The following is a 13,232-nucleotide window of genomic DNA, read 5'->3' on the forward strand; positions in this document are numbered from 1 at the left end:
AGGCATGGGTCATTAGACTTGGTAAAAAGGTAACAAAAAAGGCTTAGCAGAGAGATTCCTCAACACTGCATGGGTTTGTTGAAGTTCTTTTTTAGTGTTGATGACATTTTGTAAAAATACTGACTTGGCAAACCTCAGCAGCGTCATTTATTAGTGAGGTAAGTTTTGGTTTGGGGGTTGTGGAACTAGCCTTAACTTTTCACACCTTCTAATGTGTCAAGGGCACGAAGTGGCATGGACGCGCATACCACTCAGACTACTCGGAATGCGTTCTTGTACCTGTGAACACAGCTGGCATTCCAAGCAATCTGATTGGCTGGTGCCCTAGCCAAGAGTGCTAAAGACTGATGATGACTGGAACCTGCATCAATTTTCTAGTTTAGGTTGTCCATTTCTTTGTCTGCTCACTTTCGTTTCTCTGTGTAGGGGAATTGTATTGTCCAAGAAGAATTGTGAATTATTCTGTTGAAAGTATCCACTCAGATTGCAAATTGAACAAGACATTACCTTCTACCAACCTCATTAACTGGACATGCTTCATTTATTTGGGAGTGCATGTGATATGCTCGTGGTCACCCTGCACAAGGGAAAGCTGGTGATTCCCCTCAGTTGAAGCAGACTCCAGACAGTTTGGTTTCTACCCACAATGTGTTTCCCAGTTTGAGGTTGCTCATAGGTTAGCGACACCCACATAGTGTGCATAATACCTCAATTGGCTTGAACTAGCTGGACTATTCAGATATATGCCATAGGTCAAAAAGTGTTTCCTGCGGTATGATTTATCCAAAGAAAATACATGGAGTTGTAGTGCAGTATGACCCTTACCTTGGTTGGGTATCAACCAGCCCACGTCATTTAACTATCAAAGGCTTGATCACACTTAGATGAAAGCCTACGTATTGCGGTACTTCAGTGTCCAGTCTGGCAACTTGTTAAATGCCTCCTGAATTTGCAGCATACTTGATCCATGTCATTGAAGCTTTGGATGATAGTAATACCTCTCGAGGCATAGCTGAGAAAATTGCCTTTGGTTGCTGAAGCAGGGGTGTAGCACTTGTGTAACTGGAGTTTTCCTAAACTCCACTGTGAGGTAACACTTTATAAAACTATCCCAGTGGTTTTTAGATCATCCCAACTTTTAGTATCACTCTGTACTACTCATGGAACCTTGCTACAGTGGCAGAGCAGTAGGGCTTATCATAAGAGGAAGATGTGAGCCGTAGGTAAGTAAACTTAACCTAGTTAGTAATGCAATTCAAAGAAACACTTGCATATAAATGTGTATTAAAATATATATTTATTATATTTACACCATATATACTTTTAAATACATGGTACATATGTATCTTGTTATAATGTAAAGCGTTTTGGATTAAAGCGCTATATAAACACAATAAATACAAATACAAACAAAAACACATATGATTACTTTAGGATACATTTCAAAGGCCACTGCTTAGTTTGTAGTTGCTCGCTGTTATAATTGTTACAGCTTTTGACACTAATGACAGTTCTACTGTGTTATCGGTAATAACGCGCATTCGCAAAACATAGGAGAAATACGGTAATTACGTTTAGTTAGCAAAACCACATAGGATAGTGTCTTTTCGGAAGGAAACGACTTGTTTACTCAAACTACAGCAGAGTTTAAGAATCTAGCTAAAAGGCAGTTCGGAGAGGGCTCAAAGTCTTGCAGAGCAGCAGAACAGCAATAGTTCCTGTGGATACTTTGCCTCTAGGTAAGGATACTTGAAGAATAACCCAACAGCAGAGACCATGGTATAGGACTCACAAAAGGGACACAATCAGCAGCTTGGGTCAGAGGTAATGGTGGGTGGGGGATACTCTGGACAACTCTATGTGCACCCCAAAGCTCTGGGGCGACTTCTTGAATTAAGGTAAGAAATACCCTTTTCCCCACCGTACCTTAGATTTAAAGAAATGTTCGTGGCTGGATTCTCTGATGTGGCAGCTCTGGACCTGACCTCTGTATTCCTTGATCTGGTGATGAAAGGCAGGACAATGGATGGCATCTCTCAGCAGCATTCTCGAGGGAGGACCTCTGGAACGGATTTTTTCAGCTCTTCTAGACAGTCTGCGGTTTTGGTGCTTTTTTTTTGCAGCACCAACAGAAGGCGGGATTTGCTCGAGCAAGCTTCTTTGGTTCGTGAAGTCCTGCACTCTGGTGAGGGGACTTGGATGAATCGGATTGTGTCTTTGAAGGTTCACCTGGAGCTCAGCAAAGACTTTGACAGATTCGGCCTTTCTAAGACGATGCACTTCAATTGGCTCAGAGCACGCCTTGTTTTCACGGCCTGCAGCTCTGAAAAGTCACATGACCTCGGGAGATGGCTCTGATTGTAGTCCATCTCAGGGCTGGTTGGTCCCACCAGCCAAAGGGAAGGAGTCATCCTCCTCAGAGCTCCCGTGTCACAGAGAAAATGAAGTTAGGACAGCAGTGGTCGCTTCACTGTGTTGCAAAGTGTTTGCAGGCGTGTCTGGTCATCTTCTTCGGTTACTTCAGTTTCCAGTGGTCGACTTGCCTTTCACCTCAGGAACCACACCTTTTATTCAGTTTCAGCACAGGCTGCAATCTCTCTCAGCAGTTTACAAAAAGGACAGCCAGACCCCCAGTGGGAACTGGTCCCATTCAGGCACTCGGGCAGATAAAGGGCAGGGGAGTGAAAATCTCCTCCCCACTTCATGCCTGACCAGACACACTGGAGCGTAGGCGGGGATAGCCAATCTCTTTTCTGTCATTTCTGGACATATCATTAACAGATGATGTATCGTTTCGGATGCCTCTTCTTTTTTACAGAATCGGCAGTGTCGTTCTGATTCTGCTATTTGCTGCATCATAGCTAGGTAATTTCTAGTGGGTAAGATGTTAAGTCTCAACTTCATGTACGTTGCGCGGATTCTCGGGTCCAGGAATGTTAGTAGGTACTTTGGTATCTCATTGATTGCGCGTATGTCCGTTAGGCATTGGATGTTCGTAGTGTATGTTTTTCTGATGGTGCAAGTTTTCATCCAATCATTCTGCATCCATTTTCTCTTAGCATGTTGCAGTCTTTTTATGAGCATTTCCACTGATATATTTTCATTTATGAGAAGCCGGAGTAGGTCGTCTTTCCACGCTTGTAGTACAGAGTTGTTCATGGTCGTAAGATGGTTTCTCAATATTTCTATTGCTGGTATTTTTTCAACTGATAACAGTTTTCAGAGTATGTCTAGTTGTATCCATTTGACGATTGATGATATTGACTGGGTGGCTATTTCATGGCGTATTCTGGCCATTGGATAAGAGGGTGGTAGTTTTAGAATCTTCCGCCAGAATATAGATTCTAGTTTCGTCCAGTTTGTTGTTTTTGTAAATGGCATACCTTCGCTTCCGTATGTCATTGTAGGAATTAACTTTTGTCTGTAATACGATAGTATTGGTATTGGATAGTAAGGAGAATTTTCCAAATATTCGATGGATCACGCATCCTTGTCGGGCTAGTGATTGCATTTTTGATTCTAGCTTGTTGATCCTTTGTTTTGCAACTTTTGATTGATTTTATTGTGATTCTCAGGTACTTGAATGTTGTAACTTCATATAGTTGGTTATCATCCAGAGTCATGTTCAGTGGCTTGGACTTCTTGAAGGGTAGCTTCGTCAGTGACATCACTTTTGTTTTGTCAGTGTTAATATGAAGTTTGTTTTGATTCATGTGTTCTCCTAATAATTGTAGGCTTTTCTGTAGGCCAGATGTCTTATCTAATAACATGATGTCATCTGCATACATCATTATTGGTACTGGGCTCGAGTTTATTTTGGGCGGTTTTAGATTGCTGTTTTTCATGTGGTCTTCGAAGTCTGCAGTGTAGAGGGTATACAGAATTCCTGCCAGCGGGCATCCTTGTTTTAATCCGTTGTTTGTCTTGATAGATGGTGTGCTGATTCCATCTGTTTTATAGTCATTGGCAATCAGAATTACATTTGGATTCCCATGAAAATGTTTTTACTTGTGACTTTAAAAAAGAAAGAGAAGTAAACTACTTGTGAAAATCCTATCTAGAGTGCTTGTTACAGATAATCAAGTCCTTCACTATTGAAAGAGCGCTCTGTAATATGTGCTATTGTGCAGTATGCAGTTTTGAGATTCACTCTATAAAACCAAGCTCATCTCTCACACTAGCTAAGAAAAACCAACATAATACTCTGGTTGGCCCTGAAATTGATGCCACGTCTTTAAATTGGCACAATCACATGTAGAGGGAGAGGGAGTCTGAACTCGTTTTCAACAACTCTGATTCTCTCCCAAGCTTGGAGGAAAGACCAGACCCATTGCCTACTTAAATACACTCCCACTGAGGGGGACCGAGTACTAGTGGAGTTTTTTTTTGCCTATGGCACGGCCATGCCTTCCCCCTGGAAATCATTTGTTTTATCAGCAGTGTGTTTGGAATAATGAGTAGAGCTCTCTCAATTGCATATCAGCCCTTGTCCTCAGACCCTGCCATGAAAGGGAAGTTCCACCACATTGCCCTGCTGCTCGAAGGTGAAGCCTGATGATTGCAGCGCGGGCTGGCCACATGAAGGCACTCTCAGGATCATGTTCCTGGCAGTAGACTAAAAAAAACAAGCACTCATCGGGCACCGTACACATATATTTTGTGCAGAGCAGGAAGAAGTTCCTGCTGATACCTAGCTAATTATTACACATTCTTGAATTCCATTCTAATCTAGCAGAAGCGTAGACTGGTGCCAGTTGAGTGCTCAGTTCTGATAGCACTTCCTAGCGAGGAAATACATATATTGCCTCCTTATCAGAGGACTGAAGAGGTGGGGCTTTCATCCCTGATTTGGAACTGCTATGGCTTCACAGGAGTCGGAGTAAGATCATAGAACTCCCATCACATCTGCTCCAACCTTGTAGAAGAACTTGATCTCCACTTTCCAGCAGAGGGGTGTGTATCTGTAAACGTTGTATTATAAACAAGATGATCTAGGCAATGCCTCCCCCAGTAATCACATGTCATTGAAAACTATCAATGACTGAGAATAGATACGAGTGACTGCTCGGACATGTGGAAATGCCCAATCGCAGAAACCAACTCTTTTGTTCAGTCTTGGGAAACAAACGCACCCACTGCAGCACAACCCTCGGCCCAAGTGGATGTTCGTTTCCACGGTATTCTGAGGATGGGATGGTGTCTGGTCAAATACGCTGCACAGAATCCCCGGGACTACGGCAGGCGCTCTCCTTCATGGCATTGTGGATGAACTCCAGCTCATCTATTAACCGCTAAGTGGGGCGGGCAAATAACGCATATGAACTCCTTTCCACAAGGATTCCCTCGCTTTCATCCCTAATGTAAAGGACGTCTGCATTTTGGTGGAGTATCTGGGCATCCAAATGAGCAATTTCCTGCACTCTTCCCTCCTGGGATTGCCAACATTTATGGTAGTGCCCTGGCAGGGGTGGCATAATGTTTCTCCCTGTGTCACCCACATCATAGAATAATCTCATGGAATCTGAAGGCATATGCCATGCTTCTACTACGCACACTCCCCTTGTCGCCTCTCCTAATGCCTACCAGTCAATGGAGGCTCCTTTCCCTGCACTGTTCTCTTTCAGCTCATGCCCCTCCCTTCCTGGCTGCAGTCTTCAGTGACAGGAGCTGTCACAGTGCACATTCACCTCCTTTCCAACTAGGCGGGATTACCATCAGTAGGTCTCGTCCATATACAGGCCGCCTTCCTAGCAGGTGGTCACTGAGGAACGGCTCGTGAATGGACAGACATGCAGGACTGTTTGTTCCATACAACAGTCTGGAAGATTTGAAATAGTTTAGTCGTCTTTATGGATTTCTAAGGAGGCAAAATCTAAACCAGGGTCCACCATTGAGGGATGCTGGTGTATAGAAGCTGCACAATCCAGTTATAATGGAGGGACAGAGATCTAAAAGCACTTAGAGCAAGGCACCAGTGCTGAATCCTCTGATAGAGCTCAAATCCTAGGGTGACAGTCGTTCCTGTGCCTCTTGCTTTTTTTCCCTGTGCCATCCCTAGATTTGACCAAAGCCCTGTTGCTGTTTTGTTGAACACATTTGTTGAAGGGTGTAGAGTTTTGAAATGCCTACTAATTCTGTCTCTCCCTTACAGTGCTCCTATGCTTGGGTTTCTGTATCAAGGCGACCAAGAGCCCAGTGAAGCCAGAAGAATCAGAAAGGCCGGTGCAATTACCCGAGCTGGGTGGGGGGGCGATGGGGGACATCAGCTGTTGGAATAGTCTAGGGGCACCGACTGAGGTGCTCAGGTGACAGTTCTGGAGCCCAGGCTGGACAGTGGCATGCCCACAGTCTGTATAGTCCAGACGGGGTAGTTGCCCAGCCTGAGTCAGACACACAGTGGAGACATTTTATCCACTAGGTGTGAGAAAGCACCATATTGCCTTTCGCATGAATGTGGCAGGCTCGTTGAGTGAGTGAATGGATGAATGCGCGCATGTCGGGACACGTAGACTATATATTTCAAAAGACGTTCTTTTGCAAACATTCAGGAATATTGAAAAACGGAGTGTAGTTTGTTTAGTTATTATTGCCATTAAAATCAGTAATATCATTTTCATGCCTGGGTTTTTTCCCTGCAGCAGTTATTTGGGAACAGTGAAAAACGTTGCAGCTTTTCACCTTCCTCAGCAGTAAATCAGATGGATATTCATACAGCATAGTTTTACTCGGTTAATATTTCTGATTTTGATAAGTAATCTATTTGCTCACATTCTTCGGACAACATTAAGCCTATCTTATGACCTTATTTTGCATGGCGAAAGGATATGGGTGTACTTAATGATTGAAGGCCGTGGGTAATGAAAGGAGGTAGAGGAGAGATTATGAGGACATAGTTAAAACGGTAGTTTCCTGATGGCTGCTTTCGCCGTGGCGCCTGGGCATTGATCAGCTTTTCAGAAATTGATTTCATGGAAGGTACAATCAGTCCAATCTGATCAGCATTTTTTTACTCCACCCTGACAGTCTAGGTATGCAGTGTGGGGAGAAAGTGAAGTTTCCATATAAGTGTGCATTGAAATGTCAGTTTCTGACAAAAAAAGAATGGAGGAAATATTATTGAATGTGTTGTCTTTACCCTCCTGACGCTCATGTTCATATAAGTCGTAAAGGCTTCGTGTGTTCTCAGTGCTCCTGTGGTTGTGTCCCATCACCTCGCGTTTGGTGGTGATTAGTTGTGTCTTTACATTTTAAAACGGAGTGCGGTTGAAAAATCATTCTGTAGCCGGCAGTGTCTGTAACCCGCCATTCTTGCCTCTGCATGCTGTTTTGTCTTTTTTTTATTTCCTTCGTCATTGTTTAAAGTGGGGGTGGATGACCGCTTGTTATCTGATCTGCAGTCTTCCTTCCTTGCTAGATGGACTATTTGCATAACATCCTTATGATCTTGCACTGCAGTTGGACATATTCTGTTTACCCATCTTTCTGCATTTGGCAGTTGCCGCTGCCTTCTTTGAAGGTGTATTAAAAATGTAAGCTTCTGTCGATTGCATATTTGCAGCATTCCAGTGTCCTCCGCTGGCTCTCCCGTTTGGCTTAAATAAAGGTTGAGGTTTCACACTAGGACCCTTGGAGGTAAACCATTAGTGATCTTAGCAGTGTGAGTAGCTTAACATTGGCACAGTGTATTCAAGACGTTTAATGGACATTCAGACTGCTTATATCAACAGCCTGTGCAGAAGTTTTCACCCGTAGACTTTTTTTGGTAGGTCTTCTGATTAGATGAGCTCTAAAACCTTACTTGGAGGAAACTGCATCATGCTGACATTCATGTACTGGACGTAAGCTGTCTCCATTAAAATGCGTGTGTGCCATGCAGGCGTATCATGAGACCTTTCAATGGGAGATGGATGTTGACGGATGTATTACATGTGCAAAGAATGTGAATCATTACAAGTCGCCCAAAGGACCGGGATCTGTTGCGCTGCAGTTTGCTTTCTCGTGATTGAGCTGCTATCTTCCTGAAGTGCACTGCCTTCTACATGACTCTGGTGCAGTTTCCTTCAGATGACTATTCATCTAATGTCCATCGAAATCCATGATCAGACAGTAAATAAACACAGATCTATTCATGCGCAAGCTTCCCAAATGTTCATAGTGAATTTTTGACTGTGCAAATCAATCTGACCCTGGCCTTTAATTCCCAAAAGATGAACCTAAGCATCAAAGAAAGCAACAGTCTCCCATGTCCAGCCCAGCAAAGCGGCTGCTTACTAGTGGCAAAGAGCTCCAGTCATTAACTGCCCCTTACCAACAGCAGAATGAAGGAGACATTCATGAAGCTGCCCTTGGTGCCTTCTAAAGTTGGGCCTGCACTCCAAACAGCTACAAATCATTTCAGATTGTTGAGAAACTGTCTGGTTTGGTTTTGCTTAGAAAATCTTTCAAAGGGTTTGTTTTCTGGCATTTCCAAAACCTTGCGACCAAGCTACCAGTGGATGCATGCAAGTGTGAAAATAGCCCTCACTGGATCTTTCAGGGTTTGCAACCTCTGATCCCAGAAAGACATGGGGATGCACTGCATCCCGATGAAGGCATTTTGCCTGGTTTAGAATTATGTTCTGCAACCTCTCCACTTGAAGGCTGCTATAGAGTACACAGTGTATAACACTTTTGTTCAATTTAGCATGCAAGCAAGAACCTGCACCCATTTTGTTCTTCCCTAGCAAATGCTATAATTGTATTGGTGGCTTATCCTATCTCATTGATCACATTTAATGCCAATGGTAGTAGGGACTGAAAAGGCTTTCTGTTAATCTTTACAACCTAGAATTGTCATCAGCCTGCCTGACTTTCCTTGGAACACAGCTTCAAACTGCCTTGAGCATGTCTGAGTGGGCATTTTTTACGCCTTCCTAGGGGCATGCCATTTAGGCATTTTCTAAACACAACCTCAGAAGAATGGTTCAGATGTTCATTCACAGAAACAAAAAGAGTATGCTCCATGACTCCACTGGTCCGTGGCTTAATATTCTTATTCTAGTACTTTAAGCTTTTGTTCCCGTTAAAGGATCAGATGCTGAATCATCTTCAGAGGTCCCCTAATGAGCCACTTGTCTTCATTGCTAAACTTAATCTTGAATTCTGATGATATCTGGATCCATCAACGAATACGCATCCTTTTCTCAGTACAGGACTGTATATGTGATGATAGTGGGATTTTGTGATTTTACCTGACGAGAAATGACATCTTACAGGTGCTCAAAGGGACCACACTGGTGACAGCAAGGAACACAGACATTTAAAATCCAGGGACAGACCTAATGGAGATTAGCTGATACCCACCTCCAATAACCACTTGTCCATCATTATGCCTTCAGTCTGCGTGTACCCTTTTAATAGTCCACTTCTCCTAAAAAAACAAATCCTGAAGCTGTGTGCTTTAGTCCTAGCTCTTTACTATCTGCTGGATTTGAAGACGGTAGAGTGGAATTCCTTTGCATTGTATTGTCTCCCCTTCCTCAAAGCCTAACTTGAACCAATAATTATTGACAAACCTGGAGCAAATCACTAAGCTCTCATTCATACCATCATGTCTGTGTTGTTTCGCAACTCCTGTCTTTCCTTGATGTTTATATGTGCCGGTATTCTTTGCACACAGGATGCTGCTCAGCTTATTCTGCTGCTAAAGGTAGATCTATATCAGGCAGTCCTGGACCCGTTTCGCTTGTCTCCAGTGTTTAATACATACACCTGGGGAGAGGACTGTTGCCCACATAAATTAGATCGCCATACAGGAGGTTGAGCACTTTACCTCAGTCATTCTCAGACAGTTGCAAGTGGGGGAGTATTTCACTTTGCCCCAGGCCCTCTATCTGGTGAGGCCCAGAAGTGTCCCCTATCTCCTTGATCATTTAATTATTAACATGTAGAAGATATCCGTTTTTCAGCTTGGAGAAACTTTGCAGCTTATGTAACTTCCCATGTTGATGATCAACACTGTGGACCTGGTGCATTCCAAGCTGAAGTGCTAGACAATTCAATGAAACCTAAATTACTTCAGCATTGAAAGTAAAAACCTGGGTTAACATAAACGTTAGATGGGTGGTGATTGCTGTGGTTCACGTAGTCTGTCTTTGGCTAATCCAACAATGAGGAGGGTGCTTCAATGCCCATCTCGCCACCATCGAGCTCAATTTCTGAGATTATGCACAAACACTTAGAAAACTAAAGAGATTTTGTGGCAACCACATGATAATTCAATTACAGATAATCTGTCGCTTCTGTCACTTATCTATTGAATCTGCAAAACATCTAGTAATTGAATGTGTACAGACTTCTAGTCAACGTTCTTTATATCTAGGCATTTTTGCCCGGCAAGATGGTGATATGGCTGCATGGTGAGCCAAGATCATCTCGGGCAGCAATATCAAATTAGTCTGTGCGACATAAATTACTTAGATATGCTTCTGAAATCTGAATCTTAAGATTCGGATGACACCAATCTGAAATGGAGTGGGTTCATCTAAGTGGAAATAATTGCGGTGGTACTGTAACTGTAACTGATGGATCTCTGTGGTGGTCCAATGTAATGACTTTTTCTTTTTCTGATTCTTAGGATGTGAAAGTTAAATAATTGATGTTGGCTAGGTATTTAGGTACTTGAAACAAAAGTTTGAACCTTGTGTTCTAAACTGTAGTACGTTTTCAAGTAAAAAAAAAAAAAGAGGCTACTTAAGCCTACTCAGACTGTTCTTTCAGGTCTATTGGTAAATATTCTTATTGAACCCATGTTTTCCGTTCCATTGAGGTTTTTTCCATTGAAAATGACTTCTTGAGAAGCCACAGCCTCTCGGATATGTTACTGAGCACAGTAATCTCAATGCCTCCACAAAACAAGAACGCAAGATGCACTACAATCACTTCCCTGGGTAATATTAGAATGTTGCATCCATCGAGAGATATTTCCTGGGTTTTCCTTGATAAAATGCATTCCAGTTGGTTCATTGAAACCTTTCAGATATGACTTTGAGTATTGGCCTGAAATGTTTAATGGAATGCAAAGTGCAATCTATTGTCCAGACTTGTTGTGCTGATTTCTCTTAAAAAATGGTATTTGTTGCTTGAATATCAGTGCTATTCTGTCTGTATCAATACAGCTTGTGGGTCAGGCAAGTGGGCCTTCGCTGCCCCCATGTTCCATTGGATCCCACCAGGTATCACTTGGCCAATCATTTCACACAAAAAGTACACAAGCTGTAAGAAGTCAATTCAAAGAAAAGCTACTAAATTAGTTACCTTAGTATCCAACAAATGGATAACTTGAAACCTCCCGGACTGTCCAAGAGAGACATAAAGCAATGCAAAATCAAATCCCACACAACTTATTGATAAAAATGTGTTACAATTTTTTATTACACAAAAGTGAATACATATAACCAATACACATCCTCCTATACCTTTAACAAGAATGTGGTAGGAGTATTTGCAACAGATGCATAAAGACAAAACAAAAAGTCAGCTTTTTTTGGTCAATGTCCTAGTTTGCCATAAGAAAGCACCATATTCTTGAAATTTTGTGCTTACTTGGCCAATCTACTGCTCTTTGTAGCTTTTGTCCCTGTGGCCTGGTGCTTTCCAAAGCTGTCATCACTTCTTTGTCCATGCTGATGGCTAATATGTGTGTGCACTTTGTATTTGTAAAAAGTAGACAAAGCGCAACTTCTTTTCCTGACCTAGTTTGGGGTGTAAGGTCTCGTGTATGTGTAGCTGGATATCTGAGTGCAACTTGTATCTTCATAGGATCACTCCTCTTTACACTTGCGTGTTAAGGCACTCACTCCTTACTCCCCTCACCTCCTCCATCTCCTTTCCAAATATGCATATGCATAACTTCGTCTCCTGAGGTTGCCTGGGTGGGTAGCAAGAAACCTATATAAAAAAGGTAATCTATTGACACATACTTCTCTATTAGAACGTGAGATGGCACACAGGGATAATGATGGGCATTGGAGCACAATGGAAGTAATGCGCATGTATGATATCTTGGCTACTTAATTTGAAGCTATATACACTGCTATCCTGCTAATATGGAGCAAGGTTCCTGAAAGTCGGTAATAAGTCCATGAAATATGTTGACTGCTGTTGATATGGTAAGTAAAATGTTCTTATTTTGACATACCTGTGGAGAACCGGTTATTATGGCATAGCTTTATTTGCAGTAATGTCCGTAAGTGGTGCAGGGTTTACAAGAGTGCAGTGTTCTTTGTGAATTAAAGGATTAGAGAAAACCCTGTTTTGATTCCATTGCAAAGGAACGCCCCATTATCATTGTGTGCGTTCAACTTCACCCATCCGCTCTGCAGCTCGTTCCACCATTGTCAAAGGCTGCGCGGGCAAGCTGTAGCCCCCTCGTAGCCGGGACAGCACCCTCCCCCCCCCAGCTACGGATCCACAACCTGCGTGGTGTACAGTGGGTATCAGTGGCTCGGGACTGTAGGCGCTAGCAGGCTGAAGCAGGTCCGCAGACTCCTCAGCATGTGGCCGGCTGCAGGTGCTTACCGCAACTGGTTCTCTGGGGAGCGCCAGCCACCTTGTCACAGCTCCCTTTGCAGGCATAGCTGGACATCAAATAAGCACCCAGCTCCTCCTCAGTCGGCACTTGGCTCGGCCAGCAGGACACTGCATAATCCTTTGCGTCGCCACTACTTGTGCCCCCAAGGGCCAGCTTGTCATCGGGCGCTTATGCATGGTCCGTGGCGTGGACCAGGACCCCAGTCAGCGGCAAATGAGATGCCTTTGCAGCCGCAGCCCAAGACAGTGCCACGCGGTCCCAGGCCGCCGGAGTCCGCTCTGTCGAGAACTTGGCACTTACAGCAGCTCCTCAGGAAACCTTGCACATCTGCGATTCCCCCGCACTTTAACTTTAAAGAGCCATACTTATTTTATTGCTTACGACAGGCTGATCGGGTCGAAATGACATATAAGAGCTCACCTGTTCGGGAGCTCTGTTACCCTGTAGCCATCTCGCTTGGGCGCTTGAGCGTTCTCCCCCCCTCGCCCCAATTTGAAACGAATTCTGACAGAAATAACCACAGACCTTTCCAGCTGCCTATATGCCTGCAACAAATTTGAACCTTGTCAGCATCCAGCTTGATCGGGGATTAGAAATATAAAGCTACTGTGCAACCCTGTGTCAGGGCTCCACCCTCTGGAGTCCCTTGCTGTATACCTGC

At 43.5% G+C, this 13,232-nt stretch overlaps 1 protein-coding gene across 7 annotated transcripts in view; it reads left to right on the top strand.

Annotated features, from left to right (window-relative positions):
- The window catches only part of SEMA4D (semaphorin 4D), a 974,222-nt gene that overhangs the window by 619,339 nt on the left and 341,651 nt on the right, over nt 1-13,232 (top strand). The gene's annotated exons all lie outside the window — the stretch shown is intronic.

This window comes from Ambystoma mexicanum, chromosome 6p (assembly GCF_040938575.1).
Source record: "Ambystoma mexicanum isolate Mex_15411 chromosome 6p, UKY_AmexF1_1, whole genome shotgun sequence".
Taxonomy (NCBI): domain Eukaryota; kingdom Metazoa; phylum Chordata; class Amphibia; order Caudata; family Ambystomatidae; genus Ambystoma; species Ambystoma mexicanum.